Raw genomic sequence first — 17,509 nt, forward strand, 5'->3', positions numbered from 1 at the left:
GACTTTACCATCTTCTACTGATTTCCCTGGCCACAGCAGAGAGCTGGATTGTAAATGGAGCAACTGGGACTTGAACTGGCACACATATGGGATGACAGCACTGCAGATGGCAGCTTTACCTTCTGTGCCACAGCACCAGTGCCAGGGCTTGCATCTTAAAGTGAAAAATACTTGTGCTAATCTGTTTGCTGAAATATTGTCATTTATGGTTCTTTGTATGTAAGTCCATAGCTTTTTAATACTTGCAAAGCTAAAAGTGAAAGATAGACTTGTCCATCTTTAATGGTTTTTTGAAAAGATTATTTATTTGAAGGGCAGAGATACAGAGAGAGAGAGAGAGAAAGAGAAAGATCTTTCATCTGCTGGTTTACTCCCCACGTGGCTGCAATGGCTAGGGCTAGGTCAGGCCCCAAAGCCAGGAAATTGGAACTCCATCTGGATCTCCCAGTGGAGTGAATGACAGGGGCCCAAGTGCTTGGGCCATCTTCCACTGCTTTTCTGGGCCTATTAGCAGGGAGCTGGATCAGAAGTGGAGCAGCTAGGAGTCAATCCACACTCATATGGTATGGCATCACAGTGGCAGCTTAACCTGCAGTACCACAATGCCTGCCCCATCTTTAATGTTTTATAAGTATATAAAATATACAGTGATGAAATATTAAGCAGTTTTAAAAGTGACATAAATGAGCATGTATGTATCTATAACATAATATAGAATATTTATAAGTGCAGATTTTAGTTAATCCTGAAGTCAATTCTAAATGTCTTGTTGAATTAAAAGAAAATAGTCTGTGGGTGGGAAAAATTATTACTATACCTACCATCCTATACTACCAATCTCAGAGAACTCTAAGTTAAAGTAAGTCTCAATGAATATATATATTGAGATCTATCTATCTATATCTATACCTATATCTGTCTGTCTGTCTATCCATCCATCATTCCATCCATCCATCCATCCATTTGACTCTGTTAGAGGTGTTTTATCATATTTTCCTACCCATTAATTTAATTCTTAGATATTCTCTGGGGAACAGGATTAGGATTCTCCACTTTAGATGTCAAAAAAAAAAAATGAGGCTCAAAGGTTAAGTAACTTGTCTCATGACTTACCACTCACAAATAGAGCCAATAATTTCTCTTAAAAATACAATGAACTTTTTTCCATGTCCAACTTTTAGTAAAGGAATATATTATATATAAAATTATATATTTATGCTTATAAAATATATAAATATATATAATTACCAGAGAAAAACATAAGTAATTTATCTTATTAAAAGTTTAAGTGTTAGGAGTATAGAAATTCACTCCCCCACTCCTTTGCTTTAAGGTACAAGGTAAGTGTTCACATTTAAAAAAAAAAAGAAGGAATAGATGAATAAATAAACAAATCAGTCATGCATCATCTTGTCAGACTTAGCCTTTTTCTCGCACCTACAGCTGGCACCACTCGTGCTTCCAATAACACTTACATTCTATTGAATACACACAATAAGTGATCCTGTCAATTTTTAATTTTTAGATAGTGAATAAATGTCATGAAAGAAATAAAGTATGATTTAGGTACATAATTCTATGTGTTGGGAATGTGTGTTTGTGTAAAGTAGGTTGTTTTTATATGTACTTTGTATTGAGTGTATATGTTTTATGTGTGTGATTTTATGTGGCACTTACATCAGATCCCAGCGCTCTTTCAGTATTACTATACTGCCTGTTGCTAAAATGAGAAATAAGGCGATGGAGAGGTGAAAATATAATTATAGGTAGAGTGGAAAAATAATTCCTGAGATAGTAGAGAACTGCAAGGTCAAAGGGAATCAGTTGGAGCTCATTATGACAGCATAACTGACTTGCTGGGTGTGTTAATGGGTCAAACTATATAAAGCACACAGAACATGCTGTAAGTTTTATTATTATTACTAGCCTGGTAAATTTATAGGCAAAGGAACACAGCATAATGACACATGAGGTTTATAGTTTGAATAAATGCATGAAGAAGAACTGGGTGTGTACCAGAGTTCAGCTGTGTACTGAGATGTTAGTGCTTATCATACAAGAAGAAAATGGTGAAAAGTAACATAAGTCAAATCAAATATTGCTGAATAACATAACCAAAGCAAACTTACCTTTTGTCCATGAGCCCATTACAATATATTTGGAATATTTGCATCTGAGTTATGTGATTTGCTTAGAAATGGCTAAGAGTATTGTAGTCACATTATCAAAAATAGTGGTTTTTAACCACATCAGTACAAATATCCTCCAATGATAACAATCAAAATTCAAAGATAATATACACAAACATTAATAATTAATATAATATAAAAACATAGATGTAAAGACCTCTTAGAAAGAAGGTTGAATAATTAAAACCCGGATATACATAATATTGCATATATATTATAAAAACATAAAAATAAAGAAAACATAGAAAAAGAAATGCAATAAACATGTAATGCTCAATAATATAACAAAGTAATATGAACTAATACCAATTAAATAAAATATATTAATTGAGGCCAGCGCCGTGGCTCAATAGGCTAATCCTCCGCCTGCGGCACCGGCACCCCAGGTGCTAGTTCCGGTCGGGGCGCCAGTTCTGTCCCGGTTGCCCCTCTTCCAGGCCAGCTCTCTGCTGTGGCCCGGGAGTGCAGTGGAGGATGGCCCAAGTGCTTGGGTCCTGTACCCGCATGGGAGACCAGGAGGAAGTACCTGGTTCCTGGCTCCGGATCAGCGCGGTGCTCCGGCCGTAGCGCACCGGCTGCAGTGGCCATTGGAGGGTGAACCAACAGAAAAAAGGAAGACCTTTCTCTCTGTCTCTCTCTCTTACTGTCCACTCTGCCTGTCAAAAAATATGTATATTAATTGATCTATTATAAAAATATATATTGTACATAGCAAAACCTAAGTGCTATATTTAACAGACTCATTTCCAACAAACATACTCAGAAAGGCCAGACCAAGCACATTTAAGTCAATAAGAAATCAGGAATTACAATCTTGTTTTTTCATATGGTGGACTTCAGGTTTAAAAACCTATGTATCAAATTTCTTCAATTAAAAGACAGAGATTACCAGATTGAAAAATAAAATAAGGCAGGCTGGCGCCGCGGCTCACTAGGCTAATCCTCCACCTATGGCGCCGGCACTCCGGGTTCTAGTACCTGTTGGGGTACCGTTTCTGTCCTGGTTGTTCCTCTTCCAGTCCAGCTTTCTGCTGTGGCCCGGGAAGGCAGAGGAGGGGAGGGCAGAGGAGGATGGCTCAAGTGCTTGAGTCCCTGCACCCTCATGGGAGACCGGAAGGAATCCTGGCTTCGGATGGGTGCAGCGCCGGCTGTAGCAGTCATTAGGGGAGTGAACCAACTGAAGGAAGACCTTTTTCTCTGTCTCTCTCTGTCTATAACTCGCTCTCTTTCTCTCTCTCTCACTGTCTAACTCTGCCTGGCAAAAAGTAAAAAAAAAAAAAAAAGAAAGAAAAAAGAAAAATAAGGCAAAAGATCAATATTCTAAATATAAAATATACTTGTAAATAATAGAAATACAGAATTTCAAAGTAAAAGGATGGAAAAAGTGTAGTTAGCAAATCCCAATTAAAAGAAAGTTGGCATAGCAGTATCAAACTCAGAAAAATATATTTTAAGATATTAACCAAAAGAACTTGACAGTTTTTAAAGAGCCAAATTAGCTTACACCATTTGTAAACATTACTTTTGAGCATTAATGGCACGTGTCCTAACTTACATCCTTGGGAAATCACTTTCTTCTTCCATTTGGTAACAAATGTGTATATATTTAATGCTTTATTCAATTTGAACTTATGTTTTAAATTCTGGACTTTAGAATGTTGTCTAAGCAAAATAAATATCCAGTGTTATTTGGTTGTCAACAACAGAGCTGCATTCTCATGGCACAATGAAATCACTTTTGCTTACTGTATTGTAGTAGATTCATGGTCTCTATTCATTGGTGAGAAAGTAGCTTTTGGAGAATGCAATTCCTGAAGGAATTGTCTTTGTCTTTATTCTTTATGATCATGTAAGTAGGCCAAGCTAATCTTGGTACATGACTAAATCGATTTATTATGACCCCACAAAGTTAATAGAGCATAGGAGTCTGCCTCTTGCTTTAAGGAGCATGAAGGTCTTGCCTGTGGCATATGAGTTAAGGACTTTCCTTTGGTGGAAAGTCATACAATTCCTTTTAACACTTAGCTGTTGTATAGAGATTGTTTTGTATCAAGTTAGATCAGTGCCAAAACAATTAACTTTATTTGGTGTATTGTAGTGGTGACTTTATGTAGTAGACTATTTTTTAAAATCCCTCTTTTCAGTGATCACTGTTAAATATAAGAGTGGGAATAAGAGAGGGAAGAGATGTGCAATTCGGGACATGCTCAAGCTGACTTACCTCAAACGGTAGACTTAGAAACATACCAGGGGATTCGAATTCAATCCCATCGAGGTGGCATGTACCAATGCCATCTCACTAGTCCCAGTGATCAATTTCTGTTCACAACTGATCATAATGATAGGACTAAGAACCAAAGGGATCACATAAACAAAAATAGTGTCTGCAAATACTAGCTGATAGAATCAAAAAGGGAGAGAATGATCCAACATGGGAAGTGAGATACACGGAAGACCCATAGAATGGCAGATGTCCTAAACAGCACTCTGGCCTCAGAATCAGCCCTTAAGGCATGTGGATCCGGCTGAAAAGCCCATGAGAGTATTTCAGGCATGGAAAGCCAAGACACTCTGGGGAAAAAAAACCAAACCTAAATGAAAGATCTCCACGAGTGAGATCCCAGTGGATAGAATGGGTCATCAAAGAAGGAGGTACCTTTCTCTGAAGGGAGGAGAGAACTTCCACTTTGACCATGGCCTTGTCTAAAAATGATCAGAGTCAGTGAACTCAGGGGGCTTCCATAGCCTTGGCAGCTCATGACAAGAGCCTAGGCTGATTACTGATGCCATAAACAAGAGTGTCAATTTGTTAAGTCAACAACAGGAGTCACTGTGCACTTACTCCTCATGTAGGATCTTTGTCCTTAGTGTGCTGTACATAGAGATTTAATGCTATAACCAGTACTGAAACAGTATTTTTCACTTTATGTTTCTGTGTGGGTGCAAACTGTTGAAATCTTTATTAATGTATGCTGAACTGACCTTCTGTATATAAAGAGAAATGAAAATGAATCTTGATGTGAATGGAAGGGGAGAGGGAGTGGGAAAGGGGAGGGTTGCAGGTGGGAGGGACGTTATGGGGGGGAAGCCATTGTAATCCATAAGCTGTACTTTGGAAATTTATATTCATTAAATAAAAGTTTAAAAAAAAAAGAAAAAAAATCCCTCTTACTACAGAAGTGTTAGTTAATACATGAAAGAAATAACTAACAAGATTTAATTTCTAAATGATTTTGGAATACACTAAAATATGAATTGGTCATTTTGTGTGTGACAAATTTCAGTATAATTCTAGCAGTTTTTTTCTCTTATAAAATCAGTGATTTACACTGTATTTCATGTTATGTTGTGTGATTGTATTAGCATTTGCAGTTTTATCCAATGGCCATTGACAGGGATGGGTAGTGTTCATTAGAGATGTTATCATGGCAAATGAGAAACATAAAAATCCAGAACAATCAAATAAAACACTGTATATTTAAGATTTTTTTTAGCTAGCAAATACATGGACAACACAATTTTAAATGCTTTGGTAACTTATTTATCTTTTTCCCTTTAGATCTCTAATGAGTTTGCTCATCTATAAATATTAAAAATATCAGTAACTGAGAAACCTAATTCACAGGATTGCTGTGAAACAAGAAAAGAAATACAAATATTTGTTATTTGTTTATATAAACTGGAATGAGGATGATGGTGGGAAGTATCATAATACATATTTGAAGGCAGAAAGTTAAAAAATAAATCTGTACTATAAATGAAAGTGTGTGGGGCTAGTGCTGTGGTGTAGTGGGTAAAGCTGCTGCCTGTAGCGCTGGCATCCCATATGGGCTCCAATTTGAATCCTGGCTGCTCCACTTCCTATTCAGCTCTCTGCCATGGCCTGGGAAGGCAGTAGAAGATGGCCCAAGTTCTTGGGCTCCTGCACCCAGATGGGAGACCTGGAAGAAACTCCTGACTCCTAGCTTCAGGTCCGCCCAGCTCCCAGCCATTGTGCCTATTTGGGGAGTGAACCAGCGGATGGAAGGCCTCTCTTTCTCTGCCTCTAGTCTCTCTGTAACTCTGCCTTTCAAATAAATAAATAAGCCTTTAAAAAATAAATAAAAGTGTTTGACTTAAAAGCTAAAATCTATTAAAGTCTATATTGCTTAAAAGTAGGACCTATTCAGGAAAACTGTGCTGTCAACAGATGGTTGCTTATTTTCAATAACTTGAGGGCCTTGGTGGGCAAAATGACATCTTTCTATTGGCAGGTGAAGATGATTTAAACATCTGATGAGCTTTATACCAATATTAGGAACTATGATAACGTTGAAGCCAGATGATCAATTACAGATAGTTTTCCAATTGCTATTTCTAGTGAATGAGATGCTTGTCTTGAAGATAAACTGTGGGCAAAGAACTGTTTGAATGAATCACTAATTGCATCCTGCTCATTTTGTAGTCATGTGGACAGTAGTTTCTTTGCATGAAGAATAACCTTGGGATTGGAGTATGGCAGCACCATCCAAGTTAGGGCAACAGGAGTAAAGCAGGCCAGGGAGAAAGAACATCTTCTTAGAGTAATGCTACAACATAGGGAATCAATTTAGTGTAATATGGAAGTCAATACATGGAATTTTTCTTTATCAAAAATTTATTAAAATGTAAGCTCTTAGATACACTGAGTAGCACTTGAAGAAGAGTTGAGTGAGCAATGGTCCTGGTTTGTTAGGGATAGAGAGGTTTTTCAAGAACATGGGATTTTCAGTGCTAAACCTAGGACAACTATGTGCAAACTGGGACAGTTATGTACCCCAAGAGAAAAATACCAGAAAAATATCCTGGACTCAGAGAGAGGTACAAGTTGTTCTGAACATACCCTGAGGAAAAATAAGAACAAACTCAGGAATGTCTTTGGGATATAATTTTACCTGGTTTTCTGTGAGAAGCAGAAATGAGAGACAGTTTCTGTCTGCATTACTGCGTGTGTGGTTGTCCCAATACTTTTTCCATGAATACAATAACTTTGAAGGCATTGAGTAGAAATAAAATAAAGGTCTGGCTCTGTGGCATAGAGGGTTAAGCCTCCACCTACAGTGCCAGCATCCCAATGTGTACCTGTTTGTATCCCGGCTGCTCCACTTTCAATCCAGCTCCCTGCTAGTGCACCTGGGAAAGCAGTGGAGAATGCCCAAGAGCTTGGGCCCCTGCACCTATGTGAGAGACTTACAAGAAGCTCCTGGCTCCTGGCTCCTGGCCTCAGCCTGGCCCAGCCCTGGCTATTGCGGCCAATTGGGGAGTGAAACAGCAGATCAAAGAAAGATACTCATTTTCTCTCTCCCTTTCCCTCTCTTTCTCTCTCCCCCTCTCCATCTTTCTCTCCTTCTCCCTCTCTCCCTCCCTCTCTCTCTCTGTAATTCTGCCTTTCAAATAAATAAATAAAATCTTTAAAAGAAAAAAGAAAATGAGATCATCTGCCAATACTCATACTCCTTTAGAGAGTTTCTTCTGGTGGAAGGATGCACAATCTTACTCCAGGCATGGGAGAAGGACCAGGGAAAGGAAACAACATGGCAAACCTGATGTGAGGACATCTGTGACAGTGACAGAATCAGGCAGATAGGCCGACCTCCAGAAAGCTGGCACAGCAACACAAAGGTCCTTTCCTGATGGGGAGCAGCAGAGAAGGGAAGAAGGCCTTTGTCAGGCAGCAAACCATGAAGAGAAACCATAAATAGAGGTGGCTCTTTGGTTAGGTAAAAGAAGGTTCCAGGATACATTACAGGTGTAATATGTATTGACCATAAGCACACAGACATAAACAAATATTCCCCCAAGGCTTTATGCTTGGGACTTAGGGAATGTGATAGTAGTTAAATAGTAGTTAAGATAACAGAGCCAGTGAGTAGGATTCTCATGTGTGGTGCTATTGACTTTGGCGGCTGGAAAATTCTTTTGTGTGGAACTGTCCTGGTTTGGGTTGGTATTAGCCAGCATTCCTGATCTCTCATTACCACATGCTAGATGACACATTTCCCTCAATTCTGATAATCAAGAATGTCTGCAGATTTTTTAAATATTTATTTATTTATTTGCTTGAAAGGCAGAGTTAGAGAGAAGAGAGAGAGAGAAGACAGAGAAAGAGAGAGAGAGAGAGAGAGAGAATCTTTTCCATTTGCTGATTCACTCCCCAAATGTCTACAACAGCTGGGGCCAGGCTGAAGCCAGGAGCCAGGAGCCAGGAGCCAGGAGCTTCAGCAGGGTCTCCTCTGTGGGTGGAAGGGGCCCAAGGATTTGGCCATCCTCTGCTGCTTTTCCAGGTGCATTAGGAGGGAGCTGGATCAAAAGTGGAACAGCCAGGACTCAAACTGTTGCCCACATGAGATGCCGGTGTTGCAGGTGGCAGCTTTACCCACTGTGCCAGAATGCTGTCCCCTGCAGATATTTTTAACATTTTATTTCATTGTAGTTTTAAATTTGTGAGATTGTAATACAAAGGCTTCCCATAAAACTCTCACCCCATTTTCCCTATTAACATCTCATATTAGTATCTTTGTCAAAATTAATGAACCATACCCAGCTTTTACTAAACTATTTTTGTCCCAAATGCTTTCTCTTCTATCTCTCTCAGCTTCTAGAAATCAACATTCTGTGTTTACAATGAGTTTTTTTTTAATTAGCTCCTATATATGAGGTAGAGCATGCATTATTTGTTTATCTGTGTCTGGATTATTTCACTCAACATGATTTCCTCCAGTTCCATCCATTTGATTCCAAATGACAGGATTTCATTCTTTTTATAGCCAAATAGTATTCCATTGTATACATATACCACATTTTCTTTATCCATTCATCTTATGATGGACACCTTGATTCATTCCATATCTCAGCTCTTGTAAATGGTGATGCTATAAACATGGTAGAGTAAGTATATCTTTTAAACGATGAGTTCATGTCTTTTGTGTATATACCCAATAATGTCCCCTGGTGGGTGAGGAGGTAATCTACTGCTATAAATATTGATGGTCCATGGAAGCAATAAGTTCAACTCAGTTAATGGTGTCATAAATATAGGGCATTTGGACCTTATTGGAGAGAGGGAAAATACTAAGTCATGACTGTCATTGACTGAACACTTTGTGTTTAACACAGTGTGCTAAGGGTTTTACATTTATCTTTTCAAGTAATCTTCACAAGGGTTGCACCACAAGGAAGAATAGTAAAAAGATTCTCAAGACTCCATGGAGTGCTATCTTACAAAATTTTAATAATTGCATAAGACATGGCACAACAGGAGAAAATGGAGGCAGTTATAGAAGTCCAGAAACTTCCAAGGCAGATTCTCTGTCTTTTTTCAGATGCACAAGATGCATTTCATCTTGGAATCATGAACTTTACAGATATGTGTGTGGTATCTTAAGTTCAGTGGAGCCCAAACACAAGTTTACTGGATGCTCTTTTTATCCTTTACTGGTCACTTAGTTATAGTCAGGCTGTCTAACAGATTAAATCAATGCAAACCATCAACCCATAATCACCAAACAATTTAAAGGAGCTAATATTGAGTGACTCCAGGAGGGCTTTAAGCCTTAAATGGCACGTTATAATTCATTAGCTGTTGCATCTCATTCTTATCTTGACTAAGGGTCAGTACCAGACTTCAAGGCATCCCTGAAAATAAACATAAAGCAGTCCCAGTCCAGTTCTAAGATAACCCTATCCTTGCATAGTTTTATTGTCCCTATTTTACAGATGAGAAAAAATGAAGGCATTAAGATATTAAATAAGTAGCCAAGACAATGTAGCTGACAAGTGGCAGAACGGAGATTCCTCATAGGCAGAAGTTATTTAACTTCTTCAAGTTGATGTTACTCCTGGAAAAGTGTTGAACTAGGATTAAAATGCAGGTTCTACAAATCTGGGTCCATTGTTTCTTGGATATACTGTCTGTTATCTATAGACTTACCTGGAAGCTAGAGAAAGTTTTAACATGCAAAAATAGGGACGGGTGGGGAGTACTCAATGGGCGGAAAGTAACGGCAAAGAATTTTCCCAAAAACTGTGACTTAAAGCCAAAGTGGTTCCTGGGTTTATATAATTTTGAATGTCTTTGTACACAGGAAGAATATAAAATACCTACATAGGATTAAGTAGAAGAATGAATATTCATTTAGAATGAGAAAGGAAGTCATATCACATTAGATGTTTAAGAAGCTAAAATTATCAAAAGCATAACACAATTTTGAAAAAAGTAGTTTACATACACTACCTGACATACTTTTATATTTTTCTGTACCCTTTGGCTATATACTTAAAACAAAGCTTCATTTTTCATTTTTTAAAAATAGTTTTAGATTTACAGAAAAATTGCAAAGATGATGCTGACAGTTTCTCATTTTCTGCCTGTCATTACATTAGTGTGGAACATTTGTTATACTTAATAAACTGATATTGATACATTGTTATTAACTACAGTTCGTAATTTATTCAGATTTCTCAGATTCTTTTTGTTTTGGATGACCTTGATATTTTTGGGGATTGTTAGACAAATGTTTTGTATGATGCCTCTTTGTTAAAAACCTGTCTAGCATTTTTCTCATGACTGGCTTTTGTTGGGGGTGGGAATCAGAGCACCTTTTTTATCACATGTTATCAAAGAAATAATGTATCATGTTTCCCCATTGTAAAGTCATTCCTGTCCTCCAGCCCCTTCCCATGCTCCGATCTTTGGAAGGAAGTCAGTACTTGCAGGCCACACTTAAGGAATGGGAATTGATGCTTCTCTTGAAGAGTATTTATAAAAGCTATCTGTATATTCTGCAAGAAGCTTTCTCCTGGTTCATTCATTTATTTAGTTGTTCATTTATAACAGAATGGACTCATGGATATTTATTATTATTATTCAGATTATAATCTGATACTTCTTTATGTAGCTCCTTGCACAAATTATTTCAGTTTTGATACTGGAGGCTTTTTTTTTTTTTTTTTTTTTTTTAAGCTCCTCAAGCCCTTTGACATACCCTCGACTTTTTTCAAGTACTGGCATTATGCATACTCCATGCTTACCTTTTATGGCTTCTGCCTTAGACTTTGAGTCAGTCTTTTTACTCCAAGGATCTCTGGTTTCTTTAACTGGAAATGCTGTTAGAAACAAAGACCTGGGTGCCAGTGTGCTTGTGGCTGCTGGGGTATCACAACTTTAAGTTCTCATATGACAGAGCACAGAAATATATTTGTGCATACTAACACATGTAAGTACACACAACTACAATTACTTCTCTACATACCCAAACATCTGCATGTATATTAAGCTTAACAAATTAATTATGATATCTCTAACTTGAATCTAGTACCACATGCATTATTCTAGTTGCCTGCTTTTGTTTAACTGCAAATTCCCACTCTAATAGCAGGAAACCTGGCTCCTGCCATCACCATTCACTTCTTATATTCAATTCCATAAACATATATGCAGTGTCAGAACTGTTAACCTTCACTTCTGTGGGAAACAACTTTAAGAGCATGGTGCTCAAATACTGTTCCTATTGCCTTTAGTTTTTCAGTTTTTTTTGTGGTAATTCTTTTCAATAATTTTTTTATTTATATAAAGGGAACAAATTGTATGTATTTCATATATACAGGTTTAAGAGTATCATGTATATAGTTTTAATAACATAATGATACTTCCCACTCCACCCTCCCTCCTTCTCTCATCCCCACCCTGCCTCTTTCTTTCTCATTTCTTATTAATTTTTGCAATGATATACTTTCAATTTACTTTATAATCACAAGTTTGATCCTCTACTAAATAAATAATTCAACAAGTAAGTAGAAAAATACTGTTTACTCATTTCCAAAGATGTATGGGTCAGCACCTTTTCTCCCCACATTGTTCACTGAGATTCTTTCATACATTTGTGCTACACTTAGATTCTATTTTAAGGGTCAGCTTTCCTTCCTGGAATTTTCTGACCTCTGTTTCAGTTTTGTTTTTTCTTACAGAGTTTGCATGCATCAAGTTTCACTCTTGCTGCTGTGAAGTTGTACTGATTTTGACAAGTTCATAGTGTATATTCTTCAGTAAGTATATACTGAATAGTTTCACCTGTCTGAATTGTGTTCTTCACCTACTTAACTCTGCGCTTTTGCAGATCTCCTGGAAACTACTGACATTTTTACTGCATAAAGAAGTTTTCAGTTTTAAAGTAGCCTATATTATCAATCTTCTTTCATAGATTGTGCTTCAGGTATTGTATCTAAAAGTGCATTAATAAATCCAGGATTTACTCCGGTTATCTTCTATGAGTTTTATAGTTTTCATTCATTTTGTAAAAAATGTATGATCTTTGTCTACTCTCTCTCTCTCTCTCTCTCTCACTTTTTGCAGCACAAGTCCAATTGTTCCAGTACTATTTCTTAGAAAAACTGTTATTTCTCCAGTGAATTACTTGTTACTTTGTTAAGAATTTAGTTGCTTGCAGAGCTGTAGGTCTGCTTCTGTGATATTGCTCCATTTCACTGAAGCATGTGTAAATTGTTTCACCAGTACTAAGCTATCTTTATTACTGTAACTTTATAGGCAATCTGGAAGTCAGGTTGTGTCAATTCTCCAACTATGTTTTATATTGGCTATTATGGGTCTAATTATGTCTTTCCATATAACCTTAGAATCAGTTTATCATTTTCTAAAAAACAGATTACAGATATTTTGATTGATGTTATGTTGAATCCATAGGTCAAGAATTGACATCTAAATGATAATGAATTTGTCCAATTCTTGCAAATGAAATATACTCAATCCATTTGTTCTTGTATGTTGTCTACTTTTTTCATGAGGGCCTTTAATGTTAAAGATCATAGTTATTTTACATTCTCTATCATATAATACCAAAATCTGTTACATGTCTGATTTTGGTTCTGATATTTGCTTTGTGCTGGGGGTCTCAAATTCTTCTGGTTTTTGTGTTTTCGTTTATTCTGTTGTCTTTGGTTTTTGTAATAAGTTTTAAATAGAATCATAGTCTTACAACTCTTTCAGCTTCAGTCTACTATTACTACATTGCAGAGGTGCAGCTAAAGTGGTAAGGAGTGGGGGATAAAAAGTGTTCTATGCTCTTATGATTAAATTGAAGTTTTGTAGTGGGCATGTGTGCCCGGCCTGTGACCTTCCATCTTTCAAAGCTTTTCACTTATTTTTCTTCTCATTCTCCCCCGCAGCTTCACTGAGGCATTATGACTACTTGAAACTGGAGTTTGGAAATTCCCCTTCTGCCTGTCAGGCTCTGGTAAAGTCTTTTTCACCAGAGAGTAGGCCTTTGTTATGGTGAATGCAATAAGCATATCTCAAAACCATTACTTTTCCCCTTTCCCTGCCAAAGACATGAGGTAATTTTTCTTGGCTTTTCAGCGTGAGACCTGGTGGCCTTCCTGGAGGTAAATCTTGTGAAAGTGTGGGACCCCATAAAACTGCCACTCCAGCAGTTTCTGTCAAGGTAGTCCACACTCAGCCTCCAGAAATTCATTGAAATTACCATGTAAATGTACCTGCCAGTTTTTGATTCAAGCATTTTCTGCCCCAGGTAAATTATTAATCTCAGCTGTGTTTCTCCTTTATCTACTGTCTTCACCCTTGGTGGGGGGTGGGAAGGGTGGGGGGGGGGGAGTGGGGGGGTGGGGGGGTGAGGGGGGTGAGGTGGGGGGGTGGGAGGGCAGTTAGCATTGTGATCTCAGTTCTCTGAGGGGCCCACAGAAAGTCAGCAGTGTTCACTTCATAGCCTTTTTTGTTCGTTTGTTTGTTTAAAGGATAAAGTGATGTTTTCAGCCCTTTTAATGTCAGACCTGAGATTAGAAGTTGCTACATACTTTTTATACATCTCTTCAATTTCAGACAATTAAGAAATATGTTCTACGTGCAGGGAGGATAGAGAAGAAACTCAGTCTTTCTCCTGTATGTTTAATCCAAATCCTTTGTTATTGATAGTTGGATGGTAGAGAACATGTAGAATCACACAAGGATATACTCGTAGTGCTGTAGCTCTAAGTTTCTGGCCCACAATCCTGAAATTCTGGGAAATTCTATAATTACACAAAATTAGAAAAAGGGAAAATGTATTATAATTTACTAATTCTATTAGTTTCATCATCACGTCTATTCCTGACAGAGTATTTCTGTTTTGACCAGGTGTTGATAATGCTGGATCCCTTGCTTGGTATTTTATATGTATTATCATTGGAAAAATATTCCTTAGACTAATTTCTGGTTTTGTATATTTGAGGCCTTGTTTTCCCCTCTATTCAAAAATTTCCTGCTTGAAGGAGTAGGACAGTTTTCCTATGCCTTTGTGTCACAATGACAAGTGGATAAATACAGTAGGTGATAGAAGGTTTCCAGAAATCACTTCACTCAATGAAATAATAAGTGCTAACTACAAATATATCTACCAAACTCAAACCAAACAGATCAATTTCATTCCTCGTTGTCAGATTCAGGTGCCACCTATGACATGGGAGAACTCATAATGGGGATAAAGTTGATCTTGTGTTTGGCAATCTTCCTGAAATCTCATTTTAGACCTAAGAGCTGTTTTTTATTTTAGGCCAATAGTCAATCATTTATTTTTTCCAAAGAAATCATTTATTTAATTAGTACAAAATTCATAAGTACAACTTAAGAAATACAGTGATTCTTCCCATAATACCTGCCCTCCAACCCGCTACTCCGACCCCACTTCCTCCTCCCTCTCCCATCCCCAGTCCCATTCTCCATTAAGAAAAAAACAAAACAAAACAAAACAAAAGCTGTTCCTGACAGTCAAGACAGGGGCTGTTCAAGTCATTGCTTCTCAAAGTGTCAATTTCACTTCTACAGATTTCCTTATAGGTGCTCTATTAGTTATCACAGAACAGGGAGAACATATGATATTTGTCCCTCTGGGAATGGCTTATTTCACTAAGTATAATGTTTTCCAGATCCATCTATTTTGTTGCGAATGAATGGATTTCATTTTTTACCACTGTGTAGTATTCCATAGAGTACATACCCCATAATTTCTTTATCCAGTCTTCCGTTGATGGGCATTTAGGTTGATTCCATGTCTTAGCTATTTTAAATTAAACTGCAATAAACATGGGGGTACAGATAACTGTTTTATTTGCTGATTTCATTTCCCTTGGGTAAATTCCCAAGAGTGGGATGGCTGGATCAAATGGTAGGTCTACATTCAGATTTCTGAGGAATCTCAAAACTGATTTCCATAGTAGTTTTACCAGTTTGCATTCCCAACAATAGTGGATTAAGGTACCTTCTTCCCCACATCCTTACCAGCATTTCTTGTTTGTTGATTTCTGTATGAAAGCCATTCTAACTGAGGTAAGGTGAAATCTCATTGTGGTTTTGATTTGTATTTCCCTGATGGCTACTGATCCTGAGCATTTTCTCATGTGTCTGTTGGCCATTTGGATTTCCTCTTTTGAAAAATGTCTATTTAAGTCCTTTGCCCATTTCTTAACTGGGTTGTTGGTTTTGTTGTTGTGGAGTTTCTTGATCTCTTTATATCTTCTAGTTGTTAATCCTTTATCAGTTGCATTCTGTCGGTTACCTCTTCACTTTCCTGACTGTTTCTTTTGTAGTAAAGAAGCTTCTCAATTTGATGCAATCTCATTTTTTTATTTAGGCTTTGTTTCCCTGTGCCTGTGTGGTCTTTTTTAAGAACTCTTTGCCTGTGCCAATGTCTTGCAGGGTTTACCCAGTGTTCTCTAGTAATTTGATGGTATCAGATCATAGCTTTAGGTATTTAATCCATTTTGAATGGATTTTCATGTGGGGTGTAAGGCAGGGGTCCTGCTTCATATTCCTGAATGTGGAAATCCAATTTTCCCAGCACCATTTGTTGAAGAGACTGTCATTGCTCCAGGGGTTGGTTTTAGCACTTTAGTCAAATATAAGTTGGTTGTAAATGCTTGGATTGATTTATGGTGTTTCTATTCTGTTCCATTGGTCTATCCATGTGTTTTGCACCATTACCAGGCTTGAAATTTGGTATTGTGAAGCCTCTGGCTCTGTTTTTGTTGTATAAGTTTGATTTAGGTATTTGCGGTCTTCTGTGTTTCCATATGCGTTCAAGCATCATTTTTTTCTCGATCTCAGAAGAATGTCTTTGGTATTTTGATTGATATTGCATTGAATCTGTAAATTACTTTGGGAAGAATGGACATTTTGATGATATTGATTCTTTCAATCCATGAACATAGAAGTTTTTTTTTTCTTTCATTTTTGGTATCTTGTATTTCTTTTCTTTAATGTTTTGTAATTCTCATCATACAGATCTTTGACAACCTTGGTTAAATTTATTCCAAGGTATTTGATTTTTTTTTTTTGTAGCTATTGTGAAAGGGATTGATCTTCAAAATTCTTTATCAGCTGTGGCATTGTCTGTGTACACAAAGGCTGTTGATGTTATATCCTGCTACCTTACCAAACTCTTCTGTGAGTTCCAATAGTCTCTTGGTGGAGTCTTATGGATTCACTCTATATAGAATCATGTCATCTGCAAATAGGGATAGTTTGACTTCCTCTCTCCCTTTTGAATCCCTTCGATTTCTTTTTCTTGTCTTATTGCTCTGGCTAGAACTTCCAGGATTACATTGAATAGCAATTTTGAGAGTGGGCATCATTGTCTGGTTCTGGATCTCAGTGGGAATGTTTCCAACTTTTATCCCATTCAATAGAATGCTGGCTGTGTGTTTGTCATGAATTACTCTGATTGCATTGAGGAATGTTTCTTCTATACCTAGTTTACTTAGAGTTTTCATTGTGAAAATGTCTTGAAATGTGTTGTATTTTATCAAATGCTTCTATGCATCTGTTGAGGTAATTATATGGTTTTTTCTTTTTTTAATTTTTTATAGAAAACTTTAATTTAATAAATATAAATATTGTAATTACAACTTTTGGATTATAGCAGTTCTTCCCCCCATAGCTGCCCTCACACCCCCAAACCATTAATATTCATTTTTAATTATCTTTATATACAGGAGATCAACTCTATTCTAAGTAAAGATTTTAACAGTTTGTACCCACACACATACAAAGTATAAAGTACTGTTTGAAGACTAGTTTTACTGTTAATTTCCATAGTACAACACTGTAAGGACAGAGGTCCTACATGGGGAGCAAGTGCACAGTGACTCCTGTTGTTGATTTAACAATTGACACTCTTATTTATGATGTCAGTGATCACCAAGGCTCTTGTCATGAGCTGCCAAGGCTATGGAAACCTCTTGCGTTCACAAACTCTAACATTCTTTAGATAAGGCCATAATCAAAGTAGAAGTTCTCT

The 17,509-nt window shown here is 37.2% G+C and overlaps 1 long non-coding RNA gene across 1 annotated transcript in view; it reads left to right on the top strand.

Annotated features, from left to right (window-relative positions):
- The first annotated feature begins 12,150 nt into the window (after positions 1-12,150).
- The window catches only part of LOC138848959 (uncharacterized), a 44,308-nt gene continuing 38,949 nt past the window's right edge, over positions 12,151-17,509 (top strand). The window contains exons 1-2 of the long non-coding RNA XR_011387202.1: positions 12,151-12,251; positions 13,389-13,456. This is a non-coding gene — a long non-coding RNA (uncharacterized lncRNA). The remainder of the gene's footprint in view (positions 12,252-13,388; positions 13,457-17,509) is intronic.

The sequence above is a fragment of the Oryctolagus cuniculus genome, chromosome 3 (genome assembly GCF_964237555.1).
Source record: "Oryctolagus cuniculus chromosome 3, mOryCun1.1, whole genome shotgun sequence".
NCBI classification, from domain to species: domain Eukaryota; kingdom Metazoa; phylum Chordata; class Mammalia; order Lagomorpha; family Leporidae; genus Oryctolagus; species Oryctolagus cuniculus.